Genomic DNA, 21,380 nt, shown 5'->3' with positions numbered 1-21,380 from the left:
CTGGGTGGGTGCTGCACATCCCTCAGCACCGGCGTTAACCATGAACCCCCAGGGATGGCTTTTATTTGCCTGGAGCTGCCCTCCGCAGGAGCCTTCCCCAACCCCAACGGGGCTGAACCCAGATTTAATCCCCAAAGCCCTTTTTTGCCTTGCATCAGGCCAAACACACGGGTACGGGAGTAACCCCAAGAAGCCTCGGAGGCTGCTTGCAAGCCCTGGAGCAAGGTAGATCCCTGTGCCCCGGTGGGGTGTCCTGGATGCTCGAGGGTCCCCGCTGCGGGAAGGGATGGAGAAGGTCCCCAGCCATGCCCTGGCGAGCAAGACGTCGTCCGCGGAGCGCTCCATACGGCAGCACCATAATGACGCCGGGTGTGGGGGCGATGGCGAGAACAGGCGCTCGGTGTCGGCAGGAGGAGCGCTGCGGGCTGGTAACAGCGCTCAGATGGTAGGGGGAAGTCCGCAACTCCTGATAATTAGGAGGAAGACTAAATAAATCCCTTTGAAAAAGACAATGGGGGGGGGGGGGGAGGATGGAGAAGCTGGGGCCTGGGCTCCTGCCAGCAATGGATTTGCAGAACGCAGTCGCCCACGCTGGACGGGAGCAGAGAGGGGTATCGTCCCCGCAAGGTCAGGGTGACAAGGCTGCGGTGGGACCGGTGACGACCGGCACGCGGAGGGCTAGCGGTGGCCGTGGTGGTGGCAGCGGGGTCGGGTGGTTGCTATCCCAAGCGGTGGGTGTCTGGGTGCCCCCTCCCATGCAGGTCTCTGCATGTCCCCTCCCTGCCCCAGGGCAGGTCTCCATCCCACAGCCCCCGGCGCAGGGAGGACTGGATTTATGGGGAGCGGGAATCTGGGGATTACGCTGCCGGAGCCTGACCAGCCAAAAATTGTTAAAAATCAGAATATCCGTAGCTCAAATCCAGCTTAAAAGTCAAACCAATCATCCAAACCATCTGCCTCGCCATTGAAGATAATACTACTTTTATTGTTTCCATAAGCTGCTAAGCAGCTTTTCAGCAAGAAAAACCCTCTCTGCTGGGACATTTGCTGTGGTGGGACGGCATGATGGCCTGCCTGGTGGCTGCCAGGTCCTGCTGGGACGGGGAAGCAGGGCACGATGCGGTGACGTGGAGGATGCAGTGCAGGGACGGGAGAGCAGGAGTTGGTGCTGGGGTGTATCGCATTGCTCCATGCTGTGGTGGGGATAACGGCTCACGGCCGGCTGCCATCGCCTCCCCTGGAAACCTGCTGATGGAGGAGGGGGTTGCAGTACCAGCTCTCCTCCAAGACATCCCAAAACTTTTCTGGAGGCTCCGGCAGCTGAGGGTGACGGGTGACAGCCTGTAACAGGAGCTGCCCTTGCTGCTGCCCACCTGACCTTCTCCCCAGAGGTATTATTAGCCCGCTGAGAGCAGCCAGCCCGAGCCACGAGCTTTCCCTCCCCAGCTGCAGGCCAGGGAGAGGAGCTGTGCACGATCCTCCCCATTTCCCCAACGAGATGCACCCCGCTGAAGGCTTCGAGCCACTCTCCAAAGTCTGCTCTCAAATACCTGGAAGATGCCTGTGCCCAGCAGAGACATCAGCCTGTCCTGCCTCTTCTAGACCCTCCCTATAGTGTCCCACCGAAGTAGCTGCCATGCAGTTCACCGGCTCCCAAACCATCACCCCTCTCCCAACACCTCATTCTAGCAATCTCTAAGGCAATATAAGCTGATGTCTCTATTCCCATCTCCGGCTTCTCCAAGTGGCAAAAGCATCGTCTATCAAGCTCTTAACTGACATCCTTCCTGCCATGTAATTAACACCCCCTTGGCCCATGGATTTCAAAACAGGACATGTACGACTATGAAAAGGTCTAAGTCATGTTATTTGCTCTAGACTGAGAGAGCAGGGCACATGCTTGGGTTGAAGATGTGTCTGGGGTGAAAATTGACTGTTGTCTGTGAGTTTGTATTGATGCAGTAAGAGCCACAAGAACTTCTTAATGAAATCGCCCCGGAGTCACTTACATTATACATTCATGCTGGCATTTGGATGCTCCTGGCTTTGCTTAGGATGACTTTGCTTGGAGAGATTATTATCCCATGGGAAGACATACCTGAACCAAAACTGAGTTCTCCTCGCATGGAAATAAGGAAGGAGAAAGAGCTGTTAGATCAGCAACCAACAAGCCAACAGGAAACTGCACTTCTAAAGATCATCAGCTTTTACTTTGTCTTATTTTAAGTGCCTGGCAGCAAGCTGGCCCTTCTTTTCCCCTGGGAGAGGCAGAGTGTTGCCAACTCACACAAGTCTGTCGTGGGATTTGCTACCTCTGCCGCAGAGCCCCAGCTCCCAGAGCCGTATTGTTAGCAGAGACTCACTGTTGCTACCTGGAAAGCAACTTTGCAGCTACCACGGAGCATTTCACTCCAGCTCAGCACAACGGCTCAGGGCCGGAGCATCCCCCGGCTGTCCCGTGTCCCTGGCAAGGTTGGCTCTGATTTCATTCCTCCTTTTGAGGACTCTCCTGGATGCTTGGCTCCTCGGTGACATCCGACCATGGCTTGGCAGGGAGCGCGCTGGGCTGCAGGGATGACCCCATCCTTCCCTGCCACCCAGCCTCTGCCCAGGGCTCGCCTGGGGGACCTGGCTTGCAGCTGCCAAACCCACATCACTGACTTTTAATTAGGGGGAGCTGCAATTAGTGGAACACCAGCAGAGTGGGAGGAGAAGCCCTGGCCTCTCAGTCTTGGCTGCTTTACAGTGTTAGACTGCAAGGTCCCTGACACCTTCCCTAATCAGTCCTGATCGTGACAGTCCAGCGACTGGGGTGTGCGTCGGATCTCCGGTACAAATCCTACCTGGACGCACCTTGCATGCAATGCAGCTAGCTCCCGTGGGCTAAATGTCTGCAGAATTTCATCCAGCAGAGCAGTCCAGTAATCTTCCATACAGAAAGACTGATGGGTGATATCCACAATCTTACTTCTCTGTGTGTGTTTGTGTTCTTTCTCCAAACAGCAATGTAAGGGTTATGCTGAGAGTGCAGAAGATGACGGTACTTTGTACCTGCATCCCTTCCACTGGGTGTTTCCAGTCCTGTGGATGAACACAGGCTCTTTGGTCTCAACGTCAGAGATATCCAAACACAGTGATCCAGGGAAACGCAGCTGGGAGGCAGCGGCAGGGTCTGTCCCTTGGAGCTATGTTAGACTCAATGCAACTGTTACCAAAGGTGCCCATAGATTTCCATACTCCACAAGCCATAGAGCATTCCCTGGAGGCCCAGCGTCAACATAAATCATCTGTTGTACGCATGACAACAAGCCACAGAAACCACAGGGAGCAGCAGGTGAGGCCGAGATTGTCACCATGCCCCTGCTGCACATGAGAACATGGTCATGAGTTCCCGATGTGGGAGCGGATACCGCTGCCTCCTGCTTGGCAAGGACGGCACCAGGCTGGCAGAGGGAGCTGAGCCCACTCCGTCCATCCTCATCCTCCTGCTGTAAGTAGGATTTGCTGCTCCGAGCTGCAGAGAGCAGGTCCTTGACCGACGGAGTTGTGCTTGGGCTGCAGATCCCACCGGTGCCATTTCCGAGATGCTGGCAAGCATCCCCTCAAGAGGAAAGAAGCTCAGCCAAGCCTGAAATGACCTGCAGGGGCAGGGTAGGCTCCTTCCACTCTTGCATCATGTGCTGGGATTTATATAAAAGGGGATTCTTTGCAGGATGGCCTGACCCACAGAGGGTGACGTTCGCAGTGTGCTGCTCCCAGACTGCAGCTTGAATACCCCCTGGATCAGGGTGAGCCCCAGCCTCTGCCACAGAGCACTTGGCTCCCTTTGAGGTCAGGCTGGACCCATGCGTGGAGTCACAAGACAGGGCTCTGGGCCGCTCGTGCATGTCAAGTGATGCTACGCATGCCTCTAGCACTGCCCGGACCCCCAGCTGTGGCACAGCACCCTTGTCCCTCTCCTCATCCCACACCTGAAAAGTTAAGGTCTTGTTTCTCATGTTGCCACGGTGCCACTCGTTGAACAAACCCCCAGCCCTCCGCACGCCCCATTTTCCCAGACCCCAGTGCAGCTCTGTCCCCTCTCAGAAGCCTGTGAGCTACCTCCAGCCATAGCTGCTCCTGTGCACTCTCCAGACTTTGGTTAACTCCAGGCTCCTCTCTCTTCACAGCACCCTGGGAAATAAAAACCTCCAGGGATGCAGGCTGTTTCCAGCTGATGGAGAAAGCAGGGAGTGAACCTGCCGCTGGTGGCCACACTCGCTTCTAAGAAGGCTCTCTGCTGTGGCTGGGGATGAAGCTGGGATGGTTTCTTGTCTGCAGAGTGTCCCTCTGTGGCCAAGGATGCTGGCAGCCAGCGGAGTGTCCCTGGACCCCTGTGGGTACCTTGACATTGCTTCTGGAGGACCGACCCCAAGCCATATTGCTGCAGGACGTTTTGACTTAGAGCATCGCAGATGCCACAGCTTGAGGTTGGCTTCTTGCTGTAGTAGCTTCACTGGGTCCTTTTGGAAGAAGATATTTGGGGGTCAGGGGGAAGTAGGCTCCAAAAATCCCTGCTCAGGGCCATGATCAGTCTGGGATTGGTTCATCCTCGCAGACAGCTCTGATCCAGGCTTTGAACATGTCACAGTCCAGGGCTGGCATGACCTAGATTTTGGGTTGATTTATAGCAAAGGTTGGGAGGTTCAGCTCCAAATGGCTTGGTTGCCAGCCTGGTCTGCATGGCATAGCTGACCACTGCATACTGGGAATGCACCACATCCTCATGGCACTGAGAGGGAGCAGCAGGGAAACACCCTACTCCAGCAGCCCTCAGACTGGGCAGGACCGTGAACCCAGCTTCTGCCCCAAGCCCCTGTGCCCTGGTGCTTTCTGGAATCACCAAGAAGCTCAGGTTTTCTTGATGTGCCTCAGGGACCCTCAGTATTTATTGTTGTGTCCAGGACTGCTGAGATTTGGCTACCTGGCCAAACTTGCCAACTCAAAGGTTACCTCAGCCACATCTACCAGGCTGACTGCTCTTCTGGAACAGCATGGGGGCACCAGGAACAAACTGAGTTCCCAGTTACTGCTCAAACGCAACCCGGTATGGAAACCATTTGGAAAGAAAGCAAGCTCAGAGATGGAGACATTGCACTGGTCCTTGGGAAGCTGGGCTTCCCTGGTTCTGCCACAGTCTTTTGCATTTCTCCTTGGTGACCTCCCTTAATGCCCATGACTCAATTCCATCAGAAACTGGTTTCCAAGTCCTAATCCCAGTGCCAAAGCACAGGCACTGGTTTTGATTCCCTAGACTGAGTTGCAAAGCTATGAGCCGGGGCAATGGGAGCATCAGTGGTCCCTGCAGTGTGAGACAGCATCCCTTCTCCCACAAACTGGTCACCAGAGCGGGCTAAGCCAAGAGAAAAAGGTCCAGTAACGAGAGTGCAGCCACCCTGCCTGATGAGCCCTGCTCCCATCCCTTCCTGCTCATCACTCCCACGGACAAGTGCACACACGGCAGCAGGACAGGCGATGCCAAGCGCTCCTCGGGCACCGTCACCTGATCTCCGTAACCCGCTCCAAGCCCGGACAAAAATAAATCTGGGAGCGCTGCAGCGGAGCTGCTCTGGCAAGGCGGGCCTGGGCTGAGCCCATTGTTCCAGTGATAATGCTAGTTCCAGTGACTGATCGGGGAGAAATGCAGATATTCCCCTCGCGCCTCTCCAGCCTCCTGCTGCAGAGAAACCGTGGCTCAGTGTCCAGGAGCGGGTGGAAGCATTTGCTGCTGAGCAGAAAAGAACATGTTTTTTCCCACCATGTGAATTTTCTTGTTGATAGAAGGTTCCTTCCTTGTGGGCGAGGCTAAAGTTTCCACTGGGATTATTTTTTCCTTGGAAGTTTTTATTTGTTTAAGTAGAAGGGCAAAAAGCCCCTCACCTTGTATCCTGAAAATTAAAAGTCTGAAGCTCCAGCTCCCCCCATTCTGGCAGGGCACATCGGCCCTGCTGTGCAGCATCCTTTTGCTACGTAAAATTGGCATCTCCTCGCGGCTACCATGGTGTTTCCAAGCACGTAAAGAAATACCCATGGAAGGGAGTGCTGAGGCCTGCCAAACTCATTTCGGTTGTGACCTGAGTTGGTGCTTGGTTGCAAGGGTACAAAGCTGATGCAGTAGCAGTAACCTGGGCAGGAGCAGAGCTCGAACTGTGTGGTGACTGAGGCGACAAGTGGCTTCCAAGGCCCCTGCCCTGAGCAGGAGACATCAAAGTCCCTCCCATGCACACTCCTTCCAAACAGCCCAGTGTGCTCGCAGCCTGGCACGGTGATAAAACAGGAGAAAAAGCCAGATCTGAGCACAAAACTAAGAGAGGAGGCTGCAGCAATATGGTCCTGGAGAAAGCAGGAGCACAACCCCTTGGCTTCCCTTCCCTGCTGCTACCCTTGCTTTCCAGTGTGCCTCAAGCTCCGAATGTCTCGGCTTTGCAAAGAGCCGATCTCCTGGTGTTTGCTGGGCCACAGCCCCATCCGCATCACGTGAATGCCAGCTTGAACTCTGGTGCATCCATCAAAGAGCCTACTGCCTCTCCCAGCAACATGCCGGGGAAATCACAAGGCATGGGGGTAAGCAGGTCTCCTTGTCCCAGCATGGTCCTGGGACAAAAACCCTGCCTGTCCCCATCATTCTGTTTTTTTGTCCCAATCCCCCAAGACTGACTTCACTCACCCCCTCTCCCCAGGCCATACCTGGTTCTTCTTCTGAAGGCGTCATGACTTCACTGTCTATTTTTATCCAGCCCACTGCTAAGTAAAAGCAGAGTTGACACTGGCTTTTGTAAAAAAAAAAAAAAAAAAAAAAAAGGCATTTTTCTTATTGTGTGGGAAAAGATCCATGGGTTGGGTTTTCTTTTTCTTCCCCCTTAACTTGGAGATCTCCCAAAGCAAACAAGTGCGGTTAACTGGAAAATAGGATGATTCACCAGTCCCCTGGGCAGATGGTACCCGGGTCCTCTATTCTCCAGCTCCTGGCAAGGGAAAATGCCCCCTATAAAACTTAAAATAAATAGATGATCCTGTATCCATCACGGGATCTGTTTTGCAAAACGAGCATGTCTTCAATGACCTCCTGCATGTGCCCAGACCACTTGGTTCATTCCAGCTTGGTGTCCTGAACCAGAGGGGCAGTTTGGGGTAGTGCAGGGACAGATCAGGGGCGCGGGAGGTTTCCAAAGGTTGCAGCCTGCTTGTGGATGCTGGAAGCCGAGCAATGCTCTGGGTTATATCCCCGAGTGAAGGGATGGAGCTGCCTTGAGCTGCCGCAGGAGCTGGAGCAGAGCTGTTGCTGCGTAACAAGGTGTCTCCTCCTCCGTGGAGCATCTGCCACACGATGCCCTTGCTCTGGGGTGGTGAGAAGATGCTGACATAGGGAAAAGCTGGCCAGGAGATCCCTGTGGGCGAACGAACAGTGGGGCCAGAGCAATGAAGCAACATTTATCTTCCCCGCAGCCTCTGACATGTGCCACGGAGAGATCGTTTTCTTCACGGTGTGACTCAAATCCCATCTGGATAGTGCAGGAATCCACTGTCCTTTCCAGAGATGGGGAAGGCCTGTCTTAAGTGCCCCCAACTCCTCCCTCCTGTGGGCAATGGGACCGTTCAAACTTATTTGTCCTTATTACATTCCCCTTACAGATACCCAAATTCTGGCCTCACGAGCAGCAGGGCTGGCACTGCAAGGTGGCCTCATCTCAGGGGCATCCTGAGCCAGTGATGCAGCAAAGTGAAGGGCTCTTGTGGGATGTTGGGACATCACAACCCCTGAAGAACATCCCGCAGGGGAAGTGCTGTCCACCAGTGTCCTTTCAAGGCAGGAGCTGTGACGGTGATGATGGTGCTGGAAAAGACTGGGGTGAAAACAGGAGCTGAGTGGGTGTTGGGGTGACCCGGGAGTGAACCGTTCCCTGTTGAGATGCTGGTTCCTGGACAGCAGGAGCAGGGCTGCGGTCAGGGTCTGCCTTTCCCTGCCTGGGACGTTACGACAGCAGAGGAGCCCGAAGCACAGGCTGAGAGGCCAAATTCCCAGCGCTTTAAAATTTCCCCTTGGAAGCTTTTTGGCTGCTGGAGGCCTGGGTTATTTCTGGCTGTGCTCGGCAGGAGCGTTTTTCTCTTGCTTCGTAGCAGGGCAGGGATGAACAAAGAGCTCAGCTCTCTGCCTCCACGGGCACAGCCCTGGCAGCACCGACTTGAGCTGTGTGCCCTCTCCCAGCTCTCCAGGCCAGGGATGAGCTCCCCGGCATGGGGATCAACTCATGAACGGCTCAGAAGTTTTTCCTCCCTCTCACCTTTAAATCAGATCTTTTCGACCCAAAGAGGCCAGCAGCCCCCGTTTGTCAAAATGGGCCCAGTCCTGCTCCCTGGATTTGCTCCTGCATCACTGCTAGAGGCAGATCAGAGACATTTGGGTTGCAGAAATGCTTCAGCTCCTAAGAGGGCTCTTGAGACAGAAAGAACAAGGTTTCTTAAGCAAGCCAGAGGTGATAAGCCTCTAAATAAGCGACAGCCGATTGTGGTGTCACCTCATTGCCCACATTGCCACAGCTGCTCTGGGCATTTTTATCAGCTTTGCCCTCCTCCCGTTGCCTTAGTATTTTATTCAGAAGCACCCACTCACCCCCCCTCATGCCTTGGGGTGGGCAGCAACCTGCTGCCTTGGTACCCACTCCTCCGCCTCTGCCCAAATATGAGGCTGTGACAGCCACTAGGTCACCTCTGGGCATGCCTGGAGAGGGATCAAGAGGAGGAATCCCATTTTTTTATGCCAAATATCTCAAATAAATCGTGCTGTTACAGGTTTAGAAAGAAAATACAGACAGCACCCAGGAGTTCTGGTTTGGTAGTGATGTGGGCACCCTGGGGGCAGGAGGTGTTTGGATCTGGGGAGTAAGGAATGGTTTTAGAGCTACGATTGCTCCTCTGAATTCCCCCTCCTGCTCCCAGTGAGGAGGCTGGGAAGTACTGGCTCTGCAGAAGGCTCTGATTTTGTACGGATATGTTCAACAGAGCCAGGCTTATCCTGGAAAGGTTAAACCCACCCGATGGACCGGTCCCGTTCCCCTCCCCAGTGCCCAGCGGTGTGGTGGTCAGCTGCAGCAGCAGGAAGGGAGTTGTAACCCCTGCTCTCCACCACCCACCCAGCTGCTCCTCCCAGCCAGCTGAACAAGCACCCAGCGCCGGGGGGTCGTGTTCTTAGTGGTCCCGGGGGCAGAGCGGTGAGAGAGGTGGGAAAGGCACGGGGCGAAGGAGACGGGGGCGAGAGATAGAGTAGCGACCTTAGCCCTGGCATCTGGAGCGGGGCGGGTGGCTGGGACGAGGTGGGTGGTCTCTGGTCCACACCACATCCCTGGAAAGGGCAGAGATGTCCACTCCGAGTCTTCCTGCGTGGGGAGCTGGCAGAAGTGCAAACGTCCCAGGGCTGGGGTTTGGGACTTCCAGGATTCACTCTGGCCACAAACTTTTTCTGGCCTGGCTGCAGCTCAGAGCAGAGTGATCTGGCACCCAGGATCCCAAACTGCCCCACAATTCACTCCAAATTCAGCCCCAGGGACTCCTTGCTTGGATCCAGTTCCCAGCTGAGCCACAGCAACCTGGTAGACACCAGTTAACATCTTTCCAGAGGGCTCAGGGCAGCTGGAGGGCTCCTTTGGTCATACCCCAGCCAGTGCATGGTGGCAGTTCCTGTGGATGTTGGGGACAGGGAGCCTCTGTGATGGTGGCTGCTGGGGTGGGAAGGCTGTGTCTCCTCTGCAGAGGGGTCAGCATGGCATCAGGCAGTGCCGGGCACCCGCACGCTGCTGTTATCACCCCATGGGAGCTGCTCTTTTGACCTTTCCTCTTCCAGACCTTGCTCAGAGGGAAGGGGAATGGCAGGGGGAAGAGAACAGCCTATTTTAGCCCAAGCTCCCACTGCAGATACACCTGGAGGAGACCATTGCTGCCACAGGCTTCTCACAGACAAGGACCTTCTCCCTGTAATAGCCCTGCAAGTCTAAAATGGGGTCCAGCACCAAGCCCCACAAGGTGCCAGGAGACATGGGCACTGTCCTCCTGTCCCCGCTCCACCACACCTCCGGCCTCTGCCATCAGCTGCTGCTTTCCATGGAAATATGCTTTTTTTCCCCCTGATAACAAACCCTGCTCAGCGCTGTGTCTAACTGGACCCCCCCTGCAGCGCTTCAGCCTGCCAGCATCAATCCATTTCCCAGACTTGGTGTCACAAGCGCATCATGGAAAATAGTATTGATTCAGCAAGGTGGTGACTTAATTGGAGGGCTCCAGTGAGGCAGTGATTTAACCTTATTACCCAAAGCTAAGTAGAGCTGCTGGGTGCCCTGTGCCAGGGGGACCTGGTTGTGCTGTTGCCCAGTTCCTCATGTGGGAAGGTGCCTCCAAGGACATGTTAGCATTAGGGAAAGGCTGGGGTTATTATATCCAGAGCTGAGTCAGCACCTCGTCGTGTTGGAGTGTCCAGGCTCTTGATCATGCCCAAAGTCACAGAGGGGTTCAGATCCAGCAGACCCTCCAAGCTGCATCTCTTAGCATTGCTCTCTCCAGTGCTTCCCTCCATCTCCCGGCTTCTTCCTCCCCACCCCCCTCTAGGAAGCCTCTTAGTGTCAAGTTAATGTACTGCTTCAAAACAGCACGTCCTGGCTTCACAAAAGGGTAGAAAACCCAGGGGAGAGCACCCATTAGGAGACTTCCAGCCTGCCACCAACTCACTTTACAACCCTGATGAAGTCCTTTAACTCAATTTCCCCATTAATGCATCACGCTAACATGACCACCCCCTAACTCAGATGTATTTGCCCTCCTTTCCCTCAGGCCATGCAGCTTAGCTGTCTGGACATCTCCTTCGGGTCTCTGGGGCCTTTGGGACACAGCCAGGACAGAATTGAGCATCCCCAGCACTAAAGCACTGCTGTGAGATGGAGTCAAGAGCCCCAGCTGTGCCCAAAAGCAGCAAGGAGGGCGATGGAGGCAGCTGAGGTGCTCCTCGCTGGTGAGCAGCGAGGCAGCAGGTAGTGCAAGGAGGGAAGCTACAGCCTTTACTGACCCATAGGCTGGGGAACATGTCGTCTGTGGCCTGGGGCAGCTCACACTTACACCAGGAGCTCAGTTCCACAAATCATCAGGGTGATGACTTTAATTCTGAGTCCTCTCCTGCTGACAGCAATGATTTTTCCAACCGCCCTGACCACAAGCTTGCAATATCAGCCTCTACCATGCTGAGCCCAACAGAGCCCTGATCTTTCCTGGACTCCTGAAACACCACCACCATCCTCTGCTCCCTCCAGAAGCGTTTCCTATCCTCAGCTGGAAGCAGGTGCAGGCTCCTGATAACTCTTCTTTCTGTCCACAAAGGAAATGGGGCGTGAGAACAATCCTGTACACGCACAGCGTAACAGCCCTGCTCCCGCTGATCTGAACTCACACTTGCAGTTGACTCTTCCCTGCTCTCTGCCAGGCCTGGGAAAGTAAGACACCGTGAACAGAAAACAAATGCTTAAATCTCCCTAAACCAATGATCCCATCGATGTCTCAGCACAAGCTAACAACAAGGATCTTCTCCTCCTCCTCACAGTTGGTGGAGGCAGGACACAAGCACATGTTGGTATGACTGTCCCTGCCTTCAGGACTGTTGCTGCCAGCTAGAAGAGGGTCTCAGCACACAGAGAGCAGGTCGGTGCTCTCGCCAGTCATGGCAGGTGCTGGTATCTCTGGGACACTACAGGACTATATACACAGACTTGGTGTAACCAGCCTCAGCAGGTCGGTACTCAGTGAAGGTACTGTCTTAGTGGTCTCAGGAGCAGGTGGCTGGAAGCAACATCCTGAGGTTCATATACTCTTCCCAGCTGTGTATGAGCATCTTCCTGGCTCTCCTGCTCCAGGAGATCTGGGCAGTGAATGTGGATTCCCACAGAGAAGTGTACCATAGACCTGGTAGCCACATGTGGAAAAAAAAACAAAACAAAAAAACCAAAAACCAAACAAAAAAAACCAACAACAAAGCAGAAAAACTCCTGGAAACTGGAAAGAATCACAGAGTGAAGGGAAGGAGGGAAAAAGCTCCCTGCCTTCTAGTCCTTCAGGCAGGTGTCACGTGTAATGGACCCAGATCTCCTACAAAACCCGGGCAACTTCATCCCTTCTCACACGTGTACCCAGGAAAAGCGGACCACCAAGGAGAGGGTCAGGGAGCGATTGCCCTCTCTACTCTTTCCTCCCACCCATCACCAGCTGTAGCTGGCAAGGACAAGGAGCAGGGTTAGTGGGCTTTCTCTAAAAGCAGGGGCTGGAGGCACCATGCCCTCGCCTGGTTAACCACCAAACCCAATCCACTTGTCTCTGCACGTTCACCAAACAGTCACTGCTTCAGAGACACGTTCTCCCAAACACCCTCCCCTCACCGCCTCCTGCATGCAGAGACTCGTACGTCACCGCCTGTGGAGGAGAACCGGTGGGCTGGGGACCGAACTTTGGTCTGCGTGGGAAGATCCCCGCACGCAGCAGTAAGGGCGAAGTTTAACAAGGATGTTCAACAGGATCCAACAGTTTAAGAAACCCCAAGATCTCTCCCATGATGACTGGACGCTTTAATGCGGCAACAACTCATTAGCGGCATAGGAATGCCAAAAGGAAAGCTGGGGGGATGTGGGAAGGGGGAGAGAGACTAAGAGAGGATAAAGAGTCTGGAGAACTGCCGACCCCTGTCCTTTCTCACCCTTTGACATGCAAATCACATTTCCCTTTCAAGGAGCAATGAAAAACCTCTATATCTTGGCAGGGCTTGGAGAGACCAGGCTAACTCAGATCCATGGAGTAACTGCCCCCTGCAGCCAGCCTGAAATTGTACCCTACAGCGTATCACATACTCCTGCCTACATCCCCAGCAACCCCCATTTTAAACCCAGTCAGCACTGGGATTTCTTTGCAACCACAGGAGTTGCAAATAGGTTGCCAGGAGAGACAGATGCCAAGGGAGAAAGGTTAAACAGACATTGCACTCTGAGGGGGAAAAAAGAAGGATCCAATTCAGCTTTGCAGTTTCTAAAACGGTCTCATTAGATCCTGAGTGAAGTGTGCGCAAGCAGTTTTGGCAAGGAGAAACAAAAGACCCGAGAGGAGTTAGAGAAAGGATGAATGAACAAAAGACAGGAAAGCTGCACATGTTTTCAGTCCCTGAAGTTCACTTGTCTCTCTTTTAATGCCCAAGCACTTTTCTTCACGAGGCACCTTTGGGAAAGGTAGGAAATGGGGGGTGGGAGATTTACTACTACCGGTTTTCTCACTAGATCCTATTAAATAAAAAGAATGGGAGCAAGGACAAATTCCCAAGGCGAGAAAAAATCCATCATTAATTGATGGGCCCCTGGGAGACTGAAGCGGAGATGTTGAGCTGAATTCAATTACAGACCTGGTCAGAATCAGGCAGGAAGATGTGGCTTCTTTCACTATGTCAATTAAAGAAGTGACTGGGAACGATAGACTTCCCTGCACAGCCTCTGACCCATGAATCAAAACATGCTTCCATCCGGCACTGCCTGATGGCTCCGTGGCTCCCACTGGGAACATATGGGCTCATGGACAGTGCAGGGATGCCAGAAGGCATCTTTACAGGCTGGGCACTCGACAAAACTAAGCCTTGTGCCCTCTGCAGAAATTGCTGTGCTCTGCAGGAAGGTGGCATCATTAACAGTAATTAATTTGCAGCCAGTGTCCTTTTCCTTTGTGTTACCTGAGCAGAACCGAGTGCACCGCCTAGCTGCATTACAGAGCTTAGTGCAGCGGAGTGCCCACAGCTTACTCATGGGATTTGGGTATATAGTTTCTCAGGTCCCTGTTTAGCATTTCCCTTAGGGAACTAGGAAATAGCTGGCCACGCTCCCCTATGGCCCTGTGAAAAGAGACAAGGTGGAGAAGTTTTCAAAAGGTATCTATCTGGGCACTAAAAGCATAGCATCAAATCACACACACACCTTCGTGGCTGATGGAAGCAGGTACAGCTCCATTTATACCAGCTGGGTGCTGCCCTGCTTGCATCAGGAACTGAAAACTGGAGGGTACAAGAGAAAAAGCAGATGCCAGGGAATATCACATCTTTTCCCCTTCACCGTCCTCCACCTTAGGCTAGGTTTGGGTATGCCCAGTTTTCAGTCTTCCATCATTTCTCTTGCAAGACCATCACACAGTTTAAGAGCTCCTAGACATGCAGAGCTGTCCTGTCTAATCCACTTACCTTCTCTCTTCCTCCTGTGCCTTGATCCTGTCCCTTTGGCTCGCCTTTAGCATTTGGAGAACAGGCATCGATAGAAGATAATAAACCAGCAGCAATCCACACCTCAAACAATACAAAACCAAAGCACATGGATGCTCCTGGGCTGAGAAAATTTGCTAGGTGATGTCTTAAATGCAAGGCAGTGTACATATGCTGGAAGAAATAAGCAGGACAAACCATAGAAAAGGGAGAAAAGCAGCAAGGAAATTCCAGGCTCAGCCAGTCAGGGCTCTAAGAGCACGGCCCAGAGAAAAGACAGGGCCAGAGACATCTGTGCTGAGCCCTGATAAATTGGGGCAGAGCTGTGACCATGGCCACATCCCTGCTTCTGATTCCTGCTGGGTACAGGCAAGCAGGAGTGTGTCCTTTCTTTGCAGGACCGGAGCACTTCAAAGGAACCTCCACTCCATTGGCACTTTCTCCTCCTGCCTGGGGTAACCTGCAAGTCTTCCCATTTTCAGCTAACTGCTCTCATCAAAGGATTAACAATACTACGTTCCTACTGACACCATTTTACACTTTAAAAAGGATCTCCCTTTCTCCAGATTCCCCTTCAAGGGCTGAAAGCATCCTTTCTTCTACTAGTTCCTGCTACTTTCCTTTTCCTTTGAAAACATTTATTTTATCGAACAGACTCCACTGCAACACATACAGCTTATTTCTTACCATCCTGGATCCATCACACCCGACCAGGTCACAGGATACCATGGGTTATTTCAAAGCCTTCCTAGCATCCTCACACACTCCCTCCAATAAAAAGCAAGAAAGCAAGAAAATTGATGCCAGAAAGGTCTGATTCCCCTCTGCCAGCACAGCCCAGAATGCAGGACTCCTAGCAATAAGAAGGATATGGGCTGACCCTGAGCTCTCTGTGGACTAGCTGAAACCAGGAGCACCATAAAATTAGCAAGAACAAAAAGGTCCTATACAAGCACTTACATATATATATCTATATATCGAAATATCGATATATCTATATCTTGAGTGCTCCTTTCTTGTTGGTGCTAAAGTAGCATTGCTAGCACCTGGAGAAGCAGATACTCAAGAGGTGGGCTAATTGACAGAATTATTCATGGCCAGTTAATGGATAACTGCTAATTAGTGGAAGAGGCTGAGCAGGGTGGTGTGTTGTTGGAAGAACTTCTCTGAGGCCTTGGGAGGGAGAAAGAAGCCAAGAACAAAGGATCTGTGCAGTGTCAGGCAGGGCCTGGAACGGGAGGAATTTCTGTTTCTCGTGTTCTCGGCTTATTTGCAAAGATTCCCAAAACTCCTGTAATGAACGGATGAGCAGGATGAGCAATGCTTCATTCCCGGCTCCAGAGCACAGTTCCAGCAGCCAAGGGAGAGGTTTGTTACAGTCAACAAAACTCAGCAGTGTGTAGGAAAAGGAGCTTTTCTGCTGCAGCTCCAAACATTGCCTCCAGCTCTACCTTTGCAGTGACCCAACCCAGACCCTCAGCTTGGGGGAGGCTGATGGTGTGGCGACCATAACTCGAGGTCTGTGAATTCCTCTGACCCCCACCACTGGAAAGGACAGGTTGTGGTTGTAAGTCAGAGCTCTGGGGAAGAGCAGGGAGGGAAAATGCCATCCCCCTTCTACCTGGAAGCTTTTGGGCTCATGCCTGAATCACTTCTCCATCCACCAGAGCATCTCCATGCTTCAAGACACTTCCAGCGTCTCTCCCCTTCTTTCCCTGCCTTTCTTTGCTTCCTTGGAGCTCAGAGGGTATCAAAATGTCATGGAGGTGAAAGAGAAGGCAGCCCCCACTTGAGATGGTAAGAAATGCTCTCCTGCCCCAATCAATAGGCACTACTGAGGAGAGGCTCTGGAGCTGAGCAGACACCACGTGTTTGGAGAGAGCTGTCAGCAGGAATGAAAGGAGGGGAGAGAAGGAAGAAGCATGTGCTGTACCCGCTGGCGCTGACTAAACCCTGAGGGTTTGTTTGCTTGGTCTCTCCAGCCCTCATAAAAGTCAAATGAGCTTTTTAGCTCAGAGCCTGTGGGGGAATGGAGAGGGCTGGGATAAGTGTGGCAGCATGGGCCATCACCTCCTGCATCTCCCCATCTGGGGGGGCCCAAGGGAGCCATTTCAAGTCCTTTGGTCTTACAGGAATACCTGGGTCTGGAGCTCCTTCTCCTGCAAGTTTCTCCTTCTGGGAGCAATTCAGTAAGGACATAACAAAGGTGGCCAAATCCTGGATGTCCCAAGAGGCTGCGGAGAGCACTGAACTTCTGAAGGGCTCAGCTTGAAGCTGAGCAGGGACTGAGGACCAACAGAGAGAGGAAGGCAGGCTCACCAACTCCTTCATCTCACCCTTCCCTCCCTGCTAAGACGTAAGACAGGACCAAAGGGCTGACCAAGACGAGGAGCATTTTGGAGTGATGAGGCAAAGAGCGCAAACGCTCGCAAACCCATTCCTCAAGCCTGGGAACTACCGTGGCAGCAGCTGAAGCAGCAATTTCCCCTGTCAGGAGGAAGGGAAGGAGTAAGGAGTGCTTAGCAGGGAGGTGTAAAGGGAAATCCTATTTTACAAGGGCCCAGACAGTCCTGCTTGTACCAAGTGACAGACCTGACAGGAGCATTTAGTGACAGAACGCAAACAGTGTCTGGCAGGTAAAAAACAACAGCGAGGACTCAGTGATCTCTGCCCCAGCGGGTATTTGGATGCTGAGAGACAGTTCCCAGGTAACACGTGGGGCTTTTTATTTGAAAACTGCTCCTTTTATTATTATCTTTCCTCCCACTGCAAAAGGCAAAGAGAAAAGAGACAGGGAGAGGGAGAGTTGTTTGACAAGCTGAAAACTTTTATGGGGAAAAAAATGAATAAGTGGGGGAAAAAAATGAATGGGGGGGGAGAATTAAAAGTACAAGTCACTTTGTAAAGAAGGAAAAACAAAGTCAAAAGGCTCAGGGCTGAGTCAGTGTGTTACAGGGTTCGTGAGGGAGACTGACTTTTGGAAATCAGTAATCCAAAGGGCTCTGCGTGTGTGCATAAAGTTATTGACTGACTGCATTACATCCACTTATCCCCCATTAAGCAGCAGGCTTCAGTTTGATCCCAAACAGCAAGGAATTAGAGTAACTCTACCCTGCATTTCTAGAAAGGTTTCCATCTCTCAGGAATCCAAAGTGCTCCAGCAGCCCTCCGGGGAATGCAGGACTGATATCCAGATGCTTCTGGGGTGGAGTCTGGCAGTAGGACAGGCTGGTGTGTACAGCAGTGATGGGAGGGAAACCCTTGTACTTCTCTAAAAAGCTATAGAATCTCTATTATGCAAGCAGAGTAGAAAAAGGTTGGCTTCCAAGGACATACAATATAATTAGCCTATCTCAGAACAAGCAGCGATTCCTCCCCTGCTAAGCTTCTCCCAGTTCAGCTTCAAACAAATCATCTCTCCTCTCTGCTCTGCTGGCTGTGTCTCCGCACACAAGAACCGGAAAGCTCGTAAAGTCTGGAAGGGACAGGCGGCTATATGTCTCCATATAATTAGAGAAAACTTTCAGTGGTAGAGCTGACTTAGGAAGTTTTTGTTCCTTTCTGCCCCCATTTCAGTCTTTCACCCCCTCAGCTGTACTGATGCAACTGCTTGTGGATCTGTGGGGAAATCAGACCACAGAAATGATCTATTTAAAAAAAAAAAAATTGTGGTTTTTTTTTTAAGACACATTCACTTGCATCACTTCTGCAGAACAGGTTCCTTGCAGCCCTCAGTCTCAGAGCAGCACAAAGTTTGGTGAAGAGGTGGGAAGAAGCTCCCAGGGGTGAGAAGGAAAGTGAAGGGGCCTCAGGGTCCCTCCACCAGCTCCTGGTACCCCGAGGTGCTCTGCTACGGAGTCACCCGCGATGACCCCTGCAGCTCTGCCAAGCCAGCTCCATCCAGATGTCCCTGCGGCTGGCACAGGGGGACACTTACACTCTCTTGTTTCAAAGATGCTTTGCTTTGTGTCTCTGGCTTCGCTGCCATGCCCCAGCTGACTTCCAGTACAGCAAAGCCGCTTTGTAATGGATGCCACTGAAACTGCTGCTTCTCGTGGAGCTAAAGAACTGGGCAGCTCTAAAGGAAGAGGAAACTGCAGCTCCCTCCAGGGGAAAATGAGTCAATTGGAAGTGCAGGGTTTCCAGGTCATCTCAGACCTCTAGTGCAGAATTGGGGAAAGACCTTGAAGGAATAGATGAAATCAAAGCATTTAAGCCCTGCTGTGACAGAGGTCCCAGCACCCGCATACTTTATGCCTTCGCTGCCTCTTCTCACAATACAGCTGGGAGGCTTCACTTCTGCTACAACATATAGCAGCTTTCCTTGACTACATTGTCTCTGTCCCGCACCACTCTCCAAATCCTCCAGGTGAGAGCTGGGGATGATTATGTTTATTGCCTTGAAAATAGCTGGTGTCCCAATGCCAACTAGTCAAACAGGGAGCTGTCAAACTTCCCTGTCCACCCGTCTGCACCCTTCAGACAGTGCATCTGAGAGGCACCTTGTTTATGGGCTTGACACTGGGTATAACTTAACTAGCTTTGACAGGGGTGATCCTATTTATAGGAGGAAGTTCTAATGCCTCTCATTCAATGTCATGTTTGAGAAAAAGTGGAAAATGAAACAGTAATGACCCCTGAGTTTCTACCTTCAGTAATGGAAATTTCAGCTGCTGACCTGGCCACGATGGGCAGCATTGAGCCAGTTTCCTCAAGGTCACCCAGAAGTTCCCATCACAGTTCAACTTCCCCTCTTTGAATGTCCTTCCCACCTTGGTTTGGCAGTCCTGATACATTTCAACTCTAGACCCCTCACAGTTTGGAGCCTCCCAGAAATTCAACCCCAGTTCATCTCATTCCATAAGGATAGGCATATGAGGAGCTGAAGGAGAGGTGCTACTGTCACAGACTACCATTCAGGAGTTGCACAAATGCTTTGCTAAACACCCCTGAACACAGGTCAAGCAGAAGACTATCCAGTCAACTACATTTGTTCCTCCATATACACCAAAGACTTCAGCAGAGATCTGCAAACAAGTCTGTCTTTTTTTTTTTTCCTGTGGGGTTTTCTAACATCTCAAAGGATGGCTGGCCACCCAGTTGGCCACCAGTGCTAGCCCTTTCAAAGGCCTACGGTCAACTCCTGCCTCACAGGGCTGTATCCAGAACCCACCAAAGGTGCACTGCTCTGTGATAAGCTGTGCTGGGAGACAGCACGCGTGCAAGGCATCTTGAGCTCCAGGCGGCTACGATGAGTCAGAGCCAGTCGCCTTTTCCCCTGCGGTGCAATTGTACCAGGCCCTGACAGCATCAGCTGGCTTTTATCGCTGCTCCACATCAGAGCTGTCAGTTCTGAAGACAATGGAAGGTGTGTGGAGGGGGAGGAATTGAGCATCTCTGCGCTCCGTTGGCTTCCCAGAATGATGCCAAAGTGGCGAGCAAAGAGTTTTTGATTAGCAGCCTGCTGCCGCAAGAGGATTAGCGAGGACGTCAGTGGCTGTGGCAGCACTGAAATTAAAAAGCAGTATTTCTTGAGCTTCCTCCGCTACTGTTTTGTGGGAGAGAGCTTGACTGATGGTGATGAGCGCTCTGGAGGGCATGTAGCCACTGGAAAATTCACCCATGCTCATGGACCCATGGATGGAGAGCAACTGTCTTCAGATCTACTAGCTCCGGTGGGGTCTGCAAAGGATTCAAGTCACCTCCTCAGTGCAAACTCATCTTCCCCTACGCGTAACTTCTCAAACTCACGTGTGGCTGTGGCAGTGACACCAAAGGAGAAGGAAAAGAGCCTTGAAAAGCAAGGTCTGGGGGCATTTAGTGAACAAACAGAAAACCTCAAGTGAACAAAAAGATCAAATCTTGCCAGCTGAGTTCTCTGCCAAGGAGGGGGGTGTTTGTGCCTCCTTCAGGCATATCACAGAGTCTCCTGTCCCCCAGGCTTGCTGGGAAGATCACCCACATGGATTCTCAAACCGCCCCTCGTGTGCGTTGTCCCATGCCTCTCCCTCGCGCTCGGGGGTAGCTTCCTGTGAACGCCCACGGAATGATTCGTTCTCCCCCTGCACATCCCTGACGAGATGCCGATGGAAAGGCTGACAGCAGCTAGGCAGCTGGTGGGCAATGGCCAGAGTCCATTTGCCCATCAGCTCTGCCTTGTTTCATTGCTTCTCAGCAGACTTGTACCTGCCTGTTGTCCCCATCTGGCACTTACGCGCTCAAGTTCCTGCAGCATAGAAATCAGCTTTTTATTCTATTTGTAAAGCACAGAACACAAGGACTTTGATGCCATCTAGTTACTATGTTTATCCTCCTAAAACCAGAGGTAGGGAAAGTGTTGTTATGTTGATTGTTTTCCAGATACAGAAGTTATGTTCAAGGCAGGGTAAGTGATTTGATAAAGGTTTCGGGAAATCTGTGAACACTGTCAGAACAGGGTCTGTTTCTCCTGGATCTCAAACCAATACCTGAAGCACGAGTCCATCCTTCCCTCCAGAAAGTACTTAGAACAAGTCTGTTTCCCTAAAGTGCCGAGGCATTACGTAAAATAAATTGGCTTGCTCTGTGCAGGGCCAGGTACAATGGGTTTCTAAATTAAATCCTTCTAAATGGAATTTGTAAGACAGGTGTGAGGGAAGATACCTACAGGCTGGAAAGCTTAATCAGAAGTGAAAGTTGCTGAATGGTCCAGACATAGTCATTTTAGCAAGAATCATGTGGTGTTGCTGCAAAACAGCAACAAAATGGCTGTTGTGTTAATGATCCCATGCAACCTGCTGTGCCCACGTTACAGAAGTACTCAGGCACTGCGTCACCATGTTCCTGTGGCCTGCTGCAGTGACAGAAGTGGCCAAGTGTCCTAGGGCCCTCTATGGTCCTGGGCTATGGCTTTTCCATCCAGCTCCCACAGGTAAAATGCCTTGTGACAGCTGAGAGGCATTTCATCTCCACAGTGTTCCTCTGGAAATGACACGTGGGGGGAAGCACACATTCAGCATCAGGACAAAAGCTACAAAATAAGCAGGAAGAGAGGAAGTTTAATAATTAATCAGAACTCAAAGTGCTGTCAAGTTTCTCCTCCTCCCTC

The 21,380-nt window shown here is 52.1% G+C and overlaps 1 long non-coding RNA gene across 3 annotated transcripts in view; it reads right to left on the bottom strand.

Annotated features, from left to right (window-relative positions):
• The window catches only part of LOC138690553 (uncharacterized), a 36,786-nt gene continuing 15,406 nt past the window's right edge, over positions 1 to 21,380 (bottom strand). For 2 of the 3 annotated variants that reach the window (XR_011329353.1, XR_011329351.1), the window contains 2 exons: positions 2,010 to 21,302; positions 1 to 466 (listed from right to left, as the gene is read on the bottom strand). This is a non-coding gene — a long non-coding RNA (uncharacterized lncRNA). The remainder of the gene's footprint in view (positions 467 to 2,009; positions 21,303 to 21,380) is intronic. The other variant, XR_011329352.1, reaches the window with a different exon arrangement.

The sequence above is a fragment of the Haliaeetus albicilla genome, chromosome 22 (genome assembly GCF_947461875.1).
Source record: "Haliaeetus albicilla chromosome 22, bHalAlb1.1, whole genome shotgun sequence".
Classification (NCBI taxonomy): domain Eukaryota; kingdom Metazoa; phylum Chordata; class Aves; order Accipitriformes; family Accipitridae; genus Haliaeetus; species Haliaeetus albicilla.
Note: the sequence above shows the minus strand (reverse complement) of the source record. Positions and strands in the feature narration are given on the sequence as shown.